At 45.2% G+C, this 13,209-nt stretch overlaps 1 non-coding gene and 1 pseudogene across 1 annotated transcript; one reads left to right on the top strand and one right to left on the bottom strand.

The window, feature by feature from the left end:
• Positions 1–1,770: 1,770 nt before the first annotated feature.
• On the top strand, positions 1,771–5,384 carry LOC137335902 (uncharacterized; annotated as a pseudogene).
• Positions 5,385–9,722: 4,338 nt separating this feature from the next.
• Positions 9,723–9,795, bottom strand: trnaf-gaa (transfer RNA phenylalanine (anticodon GAA)). Its single transcript has one exon. It is a non-coding gene; the product is annotated as a tRNA-Phe (tRNA).
• Between the last annotated feature and the right edge of the window lie 3,414 nt (positions 9,796–13,209).

Genomic DNA, 13,209 nt, shown 5'->3' on the forward strand with positions numbered 1-13,209 from the left:
TCCCTCAGCAGCTCCGAGACCGGTTGTTCAAACTGCTGTCATAACGCCTCAAATTGTTTCCCCAGTCTCCTCCCGTACCAGAAGTCAAACTAAGGGCTTATTGGCTCCAATTTTTAAACCCTCAGCCAACCCACCTAGTTCCGGACAGCAGCTGAGACTGGACAGTCAGGGACTGAGAGACAGACACGAGAGAGCCGGGTGACGACTTGATATCACGAGACTCAAGACGTAATACTGAGACACGAGTTAGATATGAACCGACCCCTCGTCAGTTACCAATGAGACAGGTGCCGAACCCCGCCTATGTCGCGGCTAACGCCGGAGACGCTGACAACCCCCAAACGATAAATGTGTACTGTCCATGGAGATCCCACGAAATAATGGCCATTCTAACCGGGATACCGGATAGAAAACAAGCACCTACCTCATTCGTGGACTTTCTTCGGACTACCATTTCCGTCTATAATGCCGAATCAAGGGACTTATGGTCGCTAATACAGCAAGTTTTAACCCCTGCTGAACATACTAAATTCCTAGCAAAGTTGACCTATCAGAATCATGCCGCACTGGTGGAACAGGTAGCAAATGATGAACACCGCCAGCAGCGTCTTTTTGCTGCCCTTAGTGCTATTCTACAAAAACCAGTTGACATAAGGAAGATCTTAGACACCAAGCCTAAAAAGGGAGAGGGAGCAGAAGAATATTTGGAAAGATTCTCTGAAATATACCAGAATCAGTCAGGGGATGTAGCATACCGTGGCAAAAAGGACTCACCACAGTACTGCGCTATGTTATTGAACTGCCTACCGAGTCAGGTTGCTCAAGCAATTAAGACTAATAATATGAACTGGTCAGAGAATACTCCCACCCAGATGAATAGGGCAGTAAAATACTACTGGACGAATAATAAGCACCAGGAAGGTCAAGCCCAAGTTAGGGTCAAGACTGAGTATGTGATGAAAAAGGAAGAGCCAAAACTCATAACAGGATATCAGATGGAGCCTCAGCCTTGTGTCCCAGGATGGGTGGACAGGGAAGGGAATGGATATGTTACACATCCTAACGGACCAACCGCCCCTAATTATGGCCCACCCTATGTTCCCCCGAGACGTAATTCTGAACCGAGAAGAGGAGGAGGGAGACAGACAGGGTCAGATGGCTGTTTCAATTGTGGTCAGCGGGGCCACTGCAGCAAGGAATGTCCCTCCCGTAGACAACAAAAAGGGGAACAGATGCAGGGGCAGCGAAGAGGAGGTTGGCAAGGGAATCAAGGACGAGGAAGATATACGGACTTTTCCCAAAATAATCCCTTCCCCCAGTATTGACTAGCTAACCTTGTGGTAAACGGGATCCAGTCAGAACAGGAGCCGGTTCTGTCATTAATGATCGAAGGAAACCCACATACATTCTTAGTAGACACTGGAGCAACTATGTCATCTGTCCGATCGGAGCTCAATCTCCCTGAGTCCGGGGAAAGACAGAGTCTGTCTGGTTTTCAGGGACAAGTGAGCCAATACCCGATATCTGAACCAGTGGAAGTATATTTTGGAAATGAGTCAGTAAAACACCAATTTATAATCACAAGTGGACTAGACTGTAACCTCATGGCTGGAGACTTGCTCTGTACATTCCGCCTGAGCATTGAGTGCGGGGACGAAGGACTGACTGTGAAACCATGGGCCCCCAAAAGGCAGTGTTATGTTTCTATCACCCCACAATGGTGGTCTCTAGATTTTAAGGATGAGGGTCCCCTTCATGTAACCTTACGATATGAGTGGGAAGAATAAGGAATTGGAGGACTTTTACCGAAGCTATGTAGGAACGGAATGGGAAGTTATCCGTCGAGCTATGGTTACAGGACCAGAAGGGAGAGCAGAGTATGTTGAGATCCCCTCAGTGTTATGGAAGGAAGCACCTATTACAGGTTACATCGCTCGACGTGCTGCAAAAACAATGGGATGGGATCCAGGATACTTTGAAATAAAAGGGGCCCCACATATCACCCGGGAGGTGAATTACCCGCACCATGCGAGGAATCTAGGACCCATGGTAAATCGGGCAGTCGAACAAGCTGATCCAAATAACCGGCAGAAGCAGATCCTGTCAAATGGCCGGACTATTCTGTTTTATCAGACACCAAAGGTTAACAGGGCACAATTGCACCACCATGTGGGCAAAGAAAAAACAGAATATGTCAATCCGCAAGTGTGGGCAGAGGACCCCACACAGGTAGGATGCGTTAAGATGACTCCTATTCATGTGGCCCTGCAGGACAATGTTGCATTACCCTCTATTCGACAATATCCACTAAAGCAACAGGCAATACCAAGCATTGACAAACTGATCGCTGGATTATTAAAGCAAGGGATTTTGATTAAATGTCAGTCCCCGTGTAACACGCCCATTCTTGCAGTTCCGAAGCCAGGGAAACCAGACCAGTACAGATTAGTACAGGACTTACGATCTATTAATGCTATTGTACAATCGCTACACGCACTTGTACCCAATCCGGCCCATATTCTGGCTCAAGTCCCGGCAGCAGCTAAAATCTTTGCAGTAGTTGATCTCCAACATGCCTTTTTCGCCTTGCCGCTTGACCCATCTAGCCAGTATCTTTTTGCCTTCAATTACAAGGGACAACAATATACGTGGACCCGACTGCCACAAGGCTTCGTTAACTCCCCAACATTGTTTTCTAGATGCCTACAGGAGCAATTACAGGCATTGACTTTAAAACAAGGGTCTGCACTAGTCCAGTATGTGGACGATCTGTTGATAGCCAGCCCTGATGAGCAGAGTAACCGGGAAGACACTGCCCAACTGCTAAATCACTTATCCTCGCTAGGTTACATAGTATCCCAGTCGAAATTACTGGTGGCCCAACAGAGGGTTAAGTTTCTTGGCGTCTTGCTCTCAGCAACTGAGCGAGGCTTAGAAAGAAGCAGGATTGAACCAATCTGTCAATTCCCTGTACCTCGCACTGCAAAGGAGGTACGGCAGTGGATGGGAATGGTAAACTATTGCAGACAGTGGATCCCTAATATTGCCTTGGACACTAAATTATAAACGCCATATACCAACAAAGAGGGCGAATTTCAACTAGATTCCGAAGCTTTAGAGGCATTCAAGAGATTAAAGGAAGCTTTGTCACAAGCACCCGCATTGGGGAGACCCCTGTACGACAGACCCTTTCAGTTGTACTGTACTATCCTCACTGATTGCTCGACTGCTGTTCTGACTCAAAAACATGGAGACAAGCATAGACCGGTAGCGTACTACTCTTCGAAGTTAGACCCGGTAGCACTGGGACATCCAGTTTGTACTCAGATTTTAACGGCCATTTACAATAGCCTGCAGTCGGCTGCTAATCTGACTTTACAACAGGACATCACTGTATACAGTTCACACTCGGTAACTGCATTATTAGGACAGCTGCAGACTCAACATCTTACCATGGCCCGACAGAATAAGTATGAGATATATCTGCTGAATAATCCTAAGCTGCAATTTAAACATTGTACTACCATCAACCCAGCGTGTTTTCTCACAGAGCCACCCCTTGAACAGACTGATCCAGGACACGATTGTTTATCTTTAATTAAGGAAGACACCTCTGTCAGAGACGATCTGTCTGATGTCCCAATAAAGGATCCAGACCTAACTATGTATGTAGATGGGAGTGCCTCTATTGGTTCCTTTGGGGAGAAACTTTCGGGATATGCAATCGTGAATCAATACCGTGAAACTATTGAATCTGCTGCTTTTGAATTTCCATATTCTGCCCAACAAGCGGAACTGTTTGCATTAATAAGAGCCTGCATTTTAGGAAAAAACTTGAGAGTGAACATCTATACAGATTCGAGATAAGCTTTCGGGGTAGTTCACGATTTTGGACAGTTATGGAAAAACAGGGGATTTCTGACTTCTGCAGGTACGCAGATTTCCCATCAGAAGTTAGTCTCAGATTTATTACAAGCCCTTATGCTACCAAGACAGATCTCGGTTATGAAATGCTCCGCCCACACGACAGGACAGACCTCAGTAGATATAGGGAATAGATATGCTGATCGGGAAGCAAAGGAAGCGTCCCAGACACAGAGGGTGGTTGTCCCTAGAATGATGAGTCAGACTAAAAGCTCAAACAAGAGCAAGTCTCCCTCTGAAAAACCAATGCCAACCATCCAAGACGTCATTAAATTACAGGAGGACGCTCCTGGCTGTGACAAGAAATTGTGGGAACAACTTGGTTGTACTTATGACTGTGTATCTAAATTGTGGCTTACCCCTGCGGGGCAGACTTGTATGTCGGATGAATTAGCAGTATGGGTTATTGAATGTGTACATTTTGCAACTCATTGTGGGGCCAAAGCTGCTAGCGATACACTGCTGGCCACTTGGTGGCATCCTAGGTTGCAAGCCCTAGCCCAGGGCATCAGCAGTCGTTGCCTTATTTGTCAGAAACACAACCCTGGAAAGGCAGTGTCTTGCGAAAAGGGAAAAACCCCTTTACCTGAAGGTCCCTTTGAGACCCTCCAAATGGACTACATTGAGCTGCAAAGATGTCAGGGTTATAAATATGTTCTAGTTATTGTTGATGTATTTAGTAAATGGATAGAGGCCTATCCGACAACGGATAATAAAGCCTCCACTGTTGTAAAAGTTCCAATGAAAGAGATCATTCCTAGATACGGAATCCCAAATCAATTGAGTTCAGATAACGGCCCTCATTTTGTAGGCCAGGTGAATAAGGAATTCTGCACCCAGATGGGCATCAAACAACAGCTACATTGTGCCTACAGGCCATAGGCCGCTGGGTTGGTTGAGCGTGCTAACCAGACTTTGAAAAATAAACTGGCCAAGCTGCAGGCTGAGACTGGTACTACTTGGCTCAAACTTCTTCCTATAGCCTTATTTCAGATACGTACTACCCCGGCTGGGGCAATGCGGTTAAGTCCTGCTGAAATTATATATGGGAGACCCCTCAAGACCCCGTGGAATCAAAACGTTCCGAAGACTGTCCATTTTCACCACATGACAACAGAAATGACTAACTATATTTTGTCATTAACTAAGGCATTGAGAAGCCTCCACTCTCGGGTACGAGCTGCCTACATCGAGCTTCCTCCTATAGCCAGTCCATCTAAAATCGAACCTGGAATGTACGTGCTAATCAGGAATTGGACAAGGAAAGGACTGGAACCTCGTTGGGAGGGGCCCTATCAAGTCTTACTCACCACCCCTACCGCTGTGAAAGTGGAGGGGAAGAGTGCTTGGGTTCACCTCCACCACTGTAAAACTATCAGTCCCACGTTTTAAATTTAAAATGTTAACTTCTCTTTTCTTTCAAGAAATCTTTCCTATACAGGTGCCGTGACCAGCCATGAAAGCCTTACTACGGATCTCCTCTATTCTACTCTGCTTCACCCTGGGAGTGAACAAACAGGATACCTGTCAGCGCGACCAGCCTGAACGCATATACCACCTATGCTCAGGAGACGTACTTCGATGCAACGACCCAGATGGATTCGGAAGATGGAACGTCACCCAGGTGGACGCCTCTACCGGGCTCTTGCGGCAGCCCTACCGCACACTGATATTGGGAGCACAACAAAGGAACAGTCACTTACCATGTTACCGGACTAAATGCAAATTTGATTTTGTTTGCCACCAAAACGAAAGTAAATTCCCAGCCCCAGATCCATGCTCTAAAGGAGGGATCAGGCGCTCTGTGACTCGGGTGTCTAGGGGACTGTATTTAAATACTTTTCTCTGTATGTCTCATCTCTATGCCCAAAGCTTAAACATGTCCTCCTGCTGGGTGTGCTCCCATATCCCTACCCATTCCAAGGGAGGTATCCCTCTAAGGCCGATTCCCCTAACTTCCCCAGAAATGGCAGAATGGGTGATAAATCGGAATGAAACTGACGGGAGCGGCATTAGAGACAATGGCTATGTACGAGCATACGATTTAACAGTGCCAGTTCCAGTGGGGGAGCAATGGAGAAAATACACCAACCACACCAAGTGTGGGATCAAATTTAAGGGATGGTACCAACCCAATTACAATCGTACCTATAAGCCCCCATTCCTGATGCTCACCAACACGTCAAGGCCTCAGGGGGTAATATGCCTGTCTAAAAACACCACGGGTGGACAGGTAATGGGATGGAGCAGATGTACTCAATACATCAATGTGACAATGTACGCCAGCCCCAGTACCATCCAATGGACCGGCTGCGGAAATGGGTCAGTATTGCAGCACAGACTCCGGGGGGGGGGGGAACAACCTCTGGGACCAGACGGGGTGCCCCCATTCACGGAATTGCCCTCCAATCTGACAGCCTACAATGGTACGTATTTCATATGCGGCCATAAGGCATACCCATGGTTGCCTCAGAAATGGACTGGGTCCTGCTTTTTGGGATATGTGGTACCATACATCCATCACTTGCCCTCCCTAGCAGATCATCGCCATTACCGACTCAAAAGGGAAATCACAGAGACAGAACGATACTTCGCTATTTTGTTCCCTGGGTATGGGGTGGGCAGGACAATGAAGGAAATTCGGCTTATCGCTTCCGTCTTAGAACAGGTAGCTAATGAAACAGCAGACGCACTGCAGGACATTAACGCCGAAATGATAGCCATGCGTACAGTGGCCTTGCAAAATCGCATGGCTCTAGACTATCTGTTGGCCGAAAAAGGGGGAACATGTGCGCTGATTGGATCAGAGTGCTGCACCTACATACCAGATAACTCAGAAAACATAACTAATCTGGCTAAGCACATACGGGACGAAGTAAAGAAATTACGCCAAACCCCAAGGGACGGTTGGTTAGACTGGCTTTTCGGTACCTCATGGGGAGCGTATCTAGTGCATGGATTGGTTATCCTAATTGCAGCAATACTCATTTTCGCCATAACCGTTTTTAGCATCAAAATTGTCTGCAAGATAGCCATCAACCAAATCCGAGTATAGAGCCTTGACCAATCAGAACTGTTGATTGAGCAAAGATTAGTTATCATAAATGATAAAAGGGGGGAATGATAATACCTACGAGGTGCCCCTCTAATGAAATGCATATGTAGTAAGCTTTCAGTAGCTCAATAAGATGCCTCCATAACAAAATGGCAGTATGGTAAACCAAGGGTTAATATAAGTGGCCCATTCTGCTAGCTGGAATTAGAACAATGAGCTTTTCAAATGAGTTTATCCTTGATCATTCGTTTATGTTATTAATTTCCTGTATGAAAATGTATGCCTTATTATGAATCAAGCAAAGCGATATGATAAGCTGAATTCTGGGGTAAGCAGGTGTAGGGAGTGTTGTTTTGCAGCTACCTAATGAATGGATCCTTATTTCGGACAAGGTCGAAAAACATCCCAGGCCTGAGATAAGTGAGACTCCCTTTCCTGTGACCTACGTATGAACAGGTATCACCTGTGAGTGGTCGGTCATTATGTCAGTTAGTCTGGCTTGCCCAGACTCAGCTTATGATTGGTTTTAACCCCTTGCTACTCATGTCCCTCCCCACTCTGAAAATGTATAATTGTGTGAACTTTGACTGTGTAAATTGCCTGTTCTATGAGATTGACCAGACTCTGTCAAGAGTTGAAATCAATTCAAAAGATAGGGCCAGCTGCAGCTAATAAATTGTGTTAAAACTTTCAAGTGTGTTCGCTTTCAGTTTTTGCTGAACCAGACTAAGAGTAAAGAATCCGGTATCGTCAGGTTCGAACCACCAACTTTTCAGTCAACAAACGAACGCGCGAGCTGATTGCGTCACAGACCCGGAGCTTGTCGTTGTTCAAGGACTAATTCACCAAGTGAAAGCTTCAGGTTGCCGCGCTCAATGTAACAGCTTTCTTCCAATCAGTTTACTTTTCCAAATTAAAGGGTGTGCAGCTTGCACGAGTGAAAATCTGTGCTGTATTATTTCTGAAAATTAAACTCACCTTGCCATTAAACACCTGTATGTTGAAAGACTCAGTCCCCTTGTAGTCGAGAGGATTGATTTATCGAGCTGTGATTAGCCATTCTCTGTTCCAGTAATATTCAGGTTTGCTGAAAATGAGATGAGATGAAATGAGCAGGTCCAACGAGCAGGTCTGTGACACTACACGGTATCTACAAAGTTGTCTCTTGCACTTACAGTGAAGCGGACGACAATTTTCACACTTTAACCAGTAATTATTATGTTAAGAAAAAATGTGGCTGAGAAATACTCGATTTCAGCGCGGTGACACTGGGCCAGAGTAAAGTTCAGTTAATGCGATTGTGGAGAGGCGACAGGATGGGTTTGGAACTCCTGTGCGACTGCGCTGCACATTGTCCAGATCTGCTTGGAGCGATATTCCCTTCAATTCATCACTTGGAGGGACAGTTTGATTCTAATTTTCTTTTCCACTGTGCTTGCTGAGATTTCTAAAATAAAGGCGACCCGTGCTTACCCCAAACTCGTCACTTACACGCTGACAGATACAAGGCCGTCACACTCTTCACTTCAGTGAGATGAAAGCCGAGAGCGATTTCACGGTCGAATGCAATGGCGAACAAAACTCATTCAATGAAAGTGCAGGTCATTGAGGTGCCATTAAAATCCTGATTGTTTGAACTGAACTTCTTCCCAAAGCGTTTGAGATTCTCGTGGAGTGATTTGGGGACATCTTTTCCCTCTTTACAAAAGTTTCAACCGCAGGTCAAGATCAAAAGTCGAGGGCAGAATGAGACGCCTTCCTGAAATTTGAGAACTCGGGAAGCAGACTTTACAGCAAGGTTCTGTTTATTGTGAAAAAGCAAATAAAACATTCATTCCGGAACGAGCGAGAATCCTATCAGCTCTAAAAGCAACGGTTACCCGTGATTTGGACACGCAGCCTTCTGGTGACGCAATAAGTAATGTAGCTAGAAGCAGGAAGTTGTAAAAGTGGGAATTGATGGATTCAGTGAGTGGGTAAAACTGCGGCAAATAGAATTCAATGTGGGGGAGAGCGAGGTCATCCACTTTAAATCTGAGAAAGATAAATCACAGTATTTTCTAAATGGTGAGAATCCAGAAACTGGGGAGGAGTAGAGCGATTTCGGGGCCCATGTACAGAAACCGCTACCAGCCAGCGCAGAGGTAAAACATTAATTAAACAGCCGAATGTGCGGTTCGTCGGGCCCGTTAGCTCATTTGCATAGAGTATACTGTAATGTCATGATCACGGATTCGGTTCTTGCAATATACTTTATTTATTTCGGGTTTTTATAACTTTTGAAATCCAAGCTTTACAAATAAAAACAATGGCAAATTCACGGGGACAGTTTTTTTGAATAACATCCAATGTAACTTTACCCCTGGGCTGGAGAAACACGGCTTTCATTTTTTTTGCCTTTCTCCGGTTTGCAGATAAATATTTAATCTCGGCCTGTTCCCATTAATGATCATCAGCAGCAACAGACAGCCAGAGCGTGTCTGACCGCCCCGAGATTTGGAAAAGGCATCAATTTAGAACAAATGCATCAAATCAAAAAGTCACCCGGCACCGAGAGAGACAAAACCAAGAGAAAAAGGCAGAATGTAACAGAGAAATAAAAACCAAATACAGACGATATAAATATTTCCCATCCTTGATGCTTTTCAATTCAATCCCCAATCCTTCAATGGCGGGCATCAAATTTTACTGTGAATATGTGCGAGAATCGAAGCAAGGAAGAAGAAACTAAACAACCAAAATCTGCCGAAACTCGGGATTGAACCAAGGACCTTGAGATCTTCAGTCTAACGCCCTCCCAACTGAGCTATTTCGGCTCCATGTCTAACCTCTACTTCGTATCATTGTCGTGGAAGAAAATATAACCCCAGGAGGAATTGCCCCTCCTGTTCATTCCACAATTCATATTTAAACATCGCACTGATACATACATACCCACAGTTCACATATAAACATCGCACTCATATATATTCACCCAAAGTGCATAGAATATATCGCACTCAAATATACTCACCCACAGTTCATATATAAGCATCGCTGTCAAACATAAACTCTCAAAGTTTATAAATCGATCGCGCACGAATAGATCCAAACCCAGTTTAATGGAGGTCGATCAGGACCGACTGCCAAAAGAGCAATCAGAGTGGGAGAGGCGGCAGCAACAAAGACCGAACAAACTCTGGAACTCATCCTGAACACAGACCGGGAGTTTCACCTGTGAAGTTGCACCGTACTTTGATAGCAGGGACGGTAATGGGAACTGACAAGGCATCAGGGGGTCTAATGGCTTCTTGGTGGCGATCCATTGGGGCCAGGGCATCTCAGAGAGGGGAAGAGACAGTCAGAGGGTATCAGAGAGTATTGTGAGATCTCGCAGAGGGGAAGCACTGCCAGAGCGTATCAGAGAGTTTAAGGACGCTCAGGGCGTATCAGGGCGTGAGGGGAACTCAGCGGGTATCAGAGAATGTAAAGGGCGCTGACAAGGTTCAAAGAGGATAATGGTATCAGAGAAGATAAGGAGCTCAGGGAGAATCAAAGAGGGTAAGGTGGGCTCAGGAGGTATGAGAGAGTCGAATGAATCCAGAGTTGGCATCTTCTAAATATTACACATCCTAACCATCAACATTTTTAATAACAGCAAAAATGAATCCGATTGAAACGGTATCTGCCGTGTCCCATGTGGAGGGAATGAGAAGATAGCATCGGGAGGGACTGGATATTTGGCAACACTCACGGTTTCCTTTCACACAGCTCAGTGTTGTGTCTGTTTATATAACTGGATTTCTACAACTGGAGATAAGAGGTTGCACTTTGAACCTTTCATCACCCATTGTGAAAAATAGAACACAAAATGTACAATGTGTGGTTTAAACCCACAACCCTGAGATTAGGAATTTCGTGCTTTACCGACTGAGCTAGCCGGGCCAGCGGCAGGGCTCCTTCTCATCCTATTATTGCAGAGAGGCAGGTGGTGACGTTGCCTTAGGGGTTCAGTTTGTCCGACAATCCCAAGGTGGCTGAATCTGAACACCCGCTTTTCATTCTAGAGTCAGTCTGATGCCTTTTACCAGTCGCCCAGCCCCGCGTTGAGCAGGAGAGGAAATTCGGGACAGGAGAAGACCATTCAGCCCCTCGAACCTGCTGTCTCATTCAATTAGATCATGAGGTGACCAGTAATTTATCAATGTTTCCCCGCCTTGGACTCATATCCCTTGGTAACCGAACCGGAAAAAGATCTATCAATATCAGATTTGAAAATTTGAATTGAGCCTCAATCCACATCCTTTGGGATGAGAGAGTTCCAGCTTTCGGCCGCATTTTGTTTGCTAAAGTGATTCCTGATTTATTGCATGATTAGTCCAGCTCCAATTTCATTTTGGATTCGGCCAACAGAGAGAGAGAAAAAGGCCGTCTTAACCGGAGATTGATCCTTTAACGATCTCTCACAAATCAACTGTAACCAGTCGGAATGTGAATACCATTTCACTTTTCCAAAATAAAGGGAGTGACATTCATTGTGGAAACAGTCTGATGTCGCTCACTGCAGAAATATCCATGTCAGTGTGATTCAGTCTGAAGGAGCTCGCCTGAAACCTTCGAACCTTCTCTGTCAAGAAGTATTCCGACTTCGTTGAAGCTAATCTCGATTTTTTTGGATATTTTTCCGATGCCTGTTATCCAACCGCAGAATAAATGGTGGAAAATCAGACGCACTCAGCTGGCAATGTTTGGGGTACATTTTCTGGCAGACAAGACACACATTCGAACCGAAGAAATGCGAAACAATGAATGTTAACGTAAAATGTCACTTCAGCGTCCCCGGGTGGGTGAAAACCACCAACTTTTCAGTTCACAAACGGACGCGCGAGCTAATTGCGTCACAGACCCGGAGCTTGCAGTTGTTCAAGGACTAATTCATCGAGCTGACGCTTCAGGTTGCCGCACTCAATGTAACAGCTTTCTTCCAATCAGTTTACTTTTCCAAATTAAAGGGTGTGCAGCTTGCACGAGTGAAAATCTGTGCTGTATTATTTCTGAAAATTAAACTCACCTTGCCATTAAACACCTGCATGTTGAAAGACTCAGTCCGCTCGTGGAAGAGAGGATTGATTTTTGAGCTGTGATTCGCCATTCTCTGTTCCAGTAATATTCAGGTTTGCGGAAAATGAGATGAGATGAAATGAGCAGGACAAACCAGCAGGTCTGTGACACTACACGGTGTCTAAAAAGTTGTCTCTTGCTCTTACAGTGAAGTGGACGACAATTTTCACTCTTAAACCAGTAATTATTATGTTAAGAAAAAATGTGGCCGAGAAATACTCGATTTCAGCGCGGTGATACGGGCCAGAGCAAAGTTCAGTTAATGCGATTGCCGAGTGGCGAGAGGGTCGATTTGGAACTCCTGTGCGGCTGCGCTGCACATTGTCCAGATCTGTTTGGAGCGATATTCACTTCAATTCATCACTTACAGGGACAGTTTGATTCTAAGTTTCTTTTTCCCGGTGCTTGGTGAGATTTCAGAAATAAACGCGACCCGTGCTTAACCCAAACTCGTCACTAACACGTTGACCGATACAAGGCGGCCACACTCTCCACTTCCGTGAGATGAAAGCCGACAGCGATTTCTCGTCGATTCCAATGGCGAAAAAAACTCATTCAATGAAAGTGCAGGTCATTGAGGTGCCTTTAAATTCCTGATTGTTTACACAGAACTTCTTCCCAAAGCGTTTGAGATACACGTGGGGCGATTTGGGGACTTCTTCTCCCTCTTTGCAAAAGTTTCATCCGCAGCACAAGATCAAAAGTCGAGGGCAAAATGAAACGATTTGCTCAAATTTGAGAACCAGAGAACCAGAATTTAGAGCAAGGTTCTGTTTATTGAGAAAAAGCCGATGAAACATTCATTTCGGAACGATACAGAATCCTATCAGCTCTAAAGGCAACGGTTACCCCGTGTTTTGAACACGCAGCCTTCTGGTGACCCAGGAAGAAATGCAGATGGTAGCAGGAAATTGAAAAGTGGGAATTGATAGATTAAGTGTGTGGACAAAACTGTGTCAAATAGTGTTCAATGTGGGGGAGACCGAGGTCATACACTTTAAATCTAAGAAAGATAAATCAGAGTATTTTCTAAATGGTGAGAAACTCGGTGCTGTGGAGGAGCAGAGAGATTTAGGGGTCCAAGTACAGAAATCGCTGCAGGTACAAAAATTAATTAAACAGCCTAATGT

Source organism: Heptranchias perlo, chromosome 20, assembly GCF_035084215.1.
Source record: "Heptranchias perlo isolate sHepPer1 chromosome 20, sHepPer1.hap1, whole genome shotgun sequence".
Taxonomy (NCBI): Eukaryota; Metazoa; Chordata; class Chondrichthyes; order Hexanchiformes; family Hexanchidae; genus Heptranchias; species Heptranchias perlo.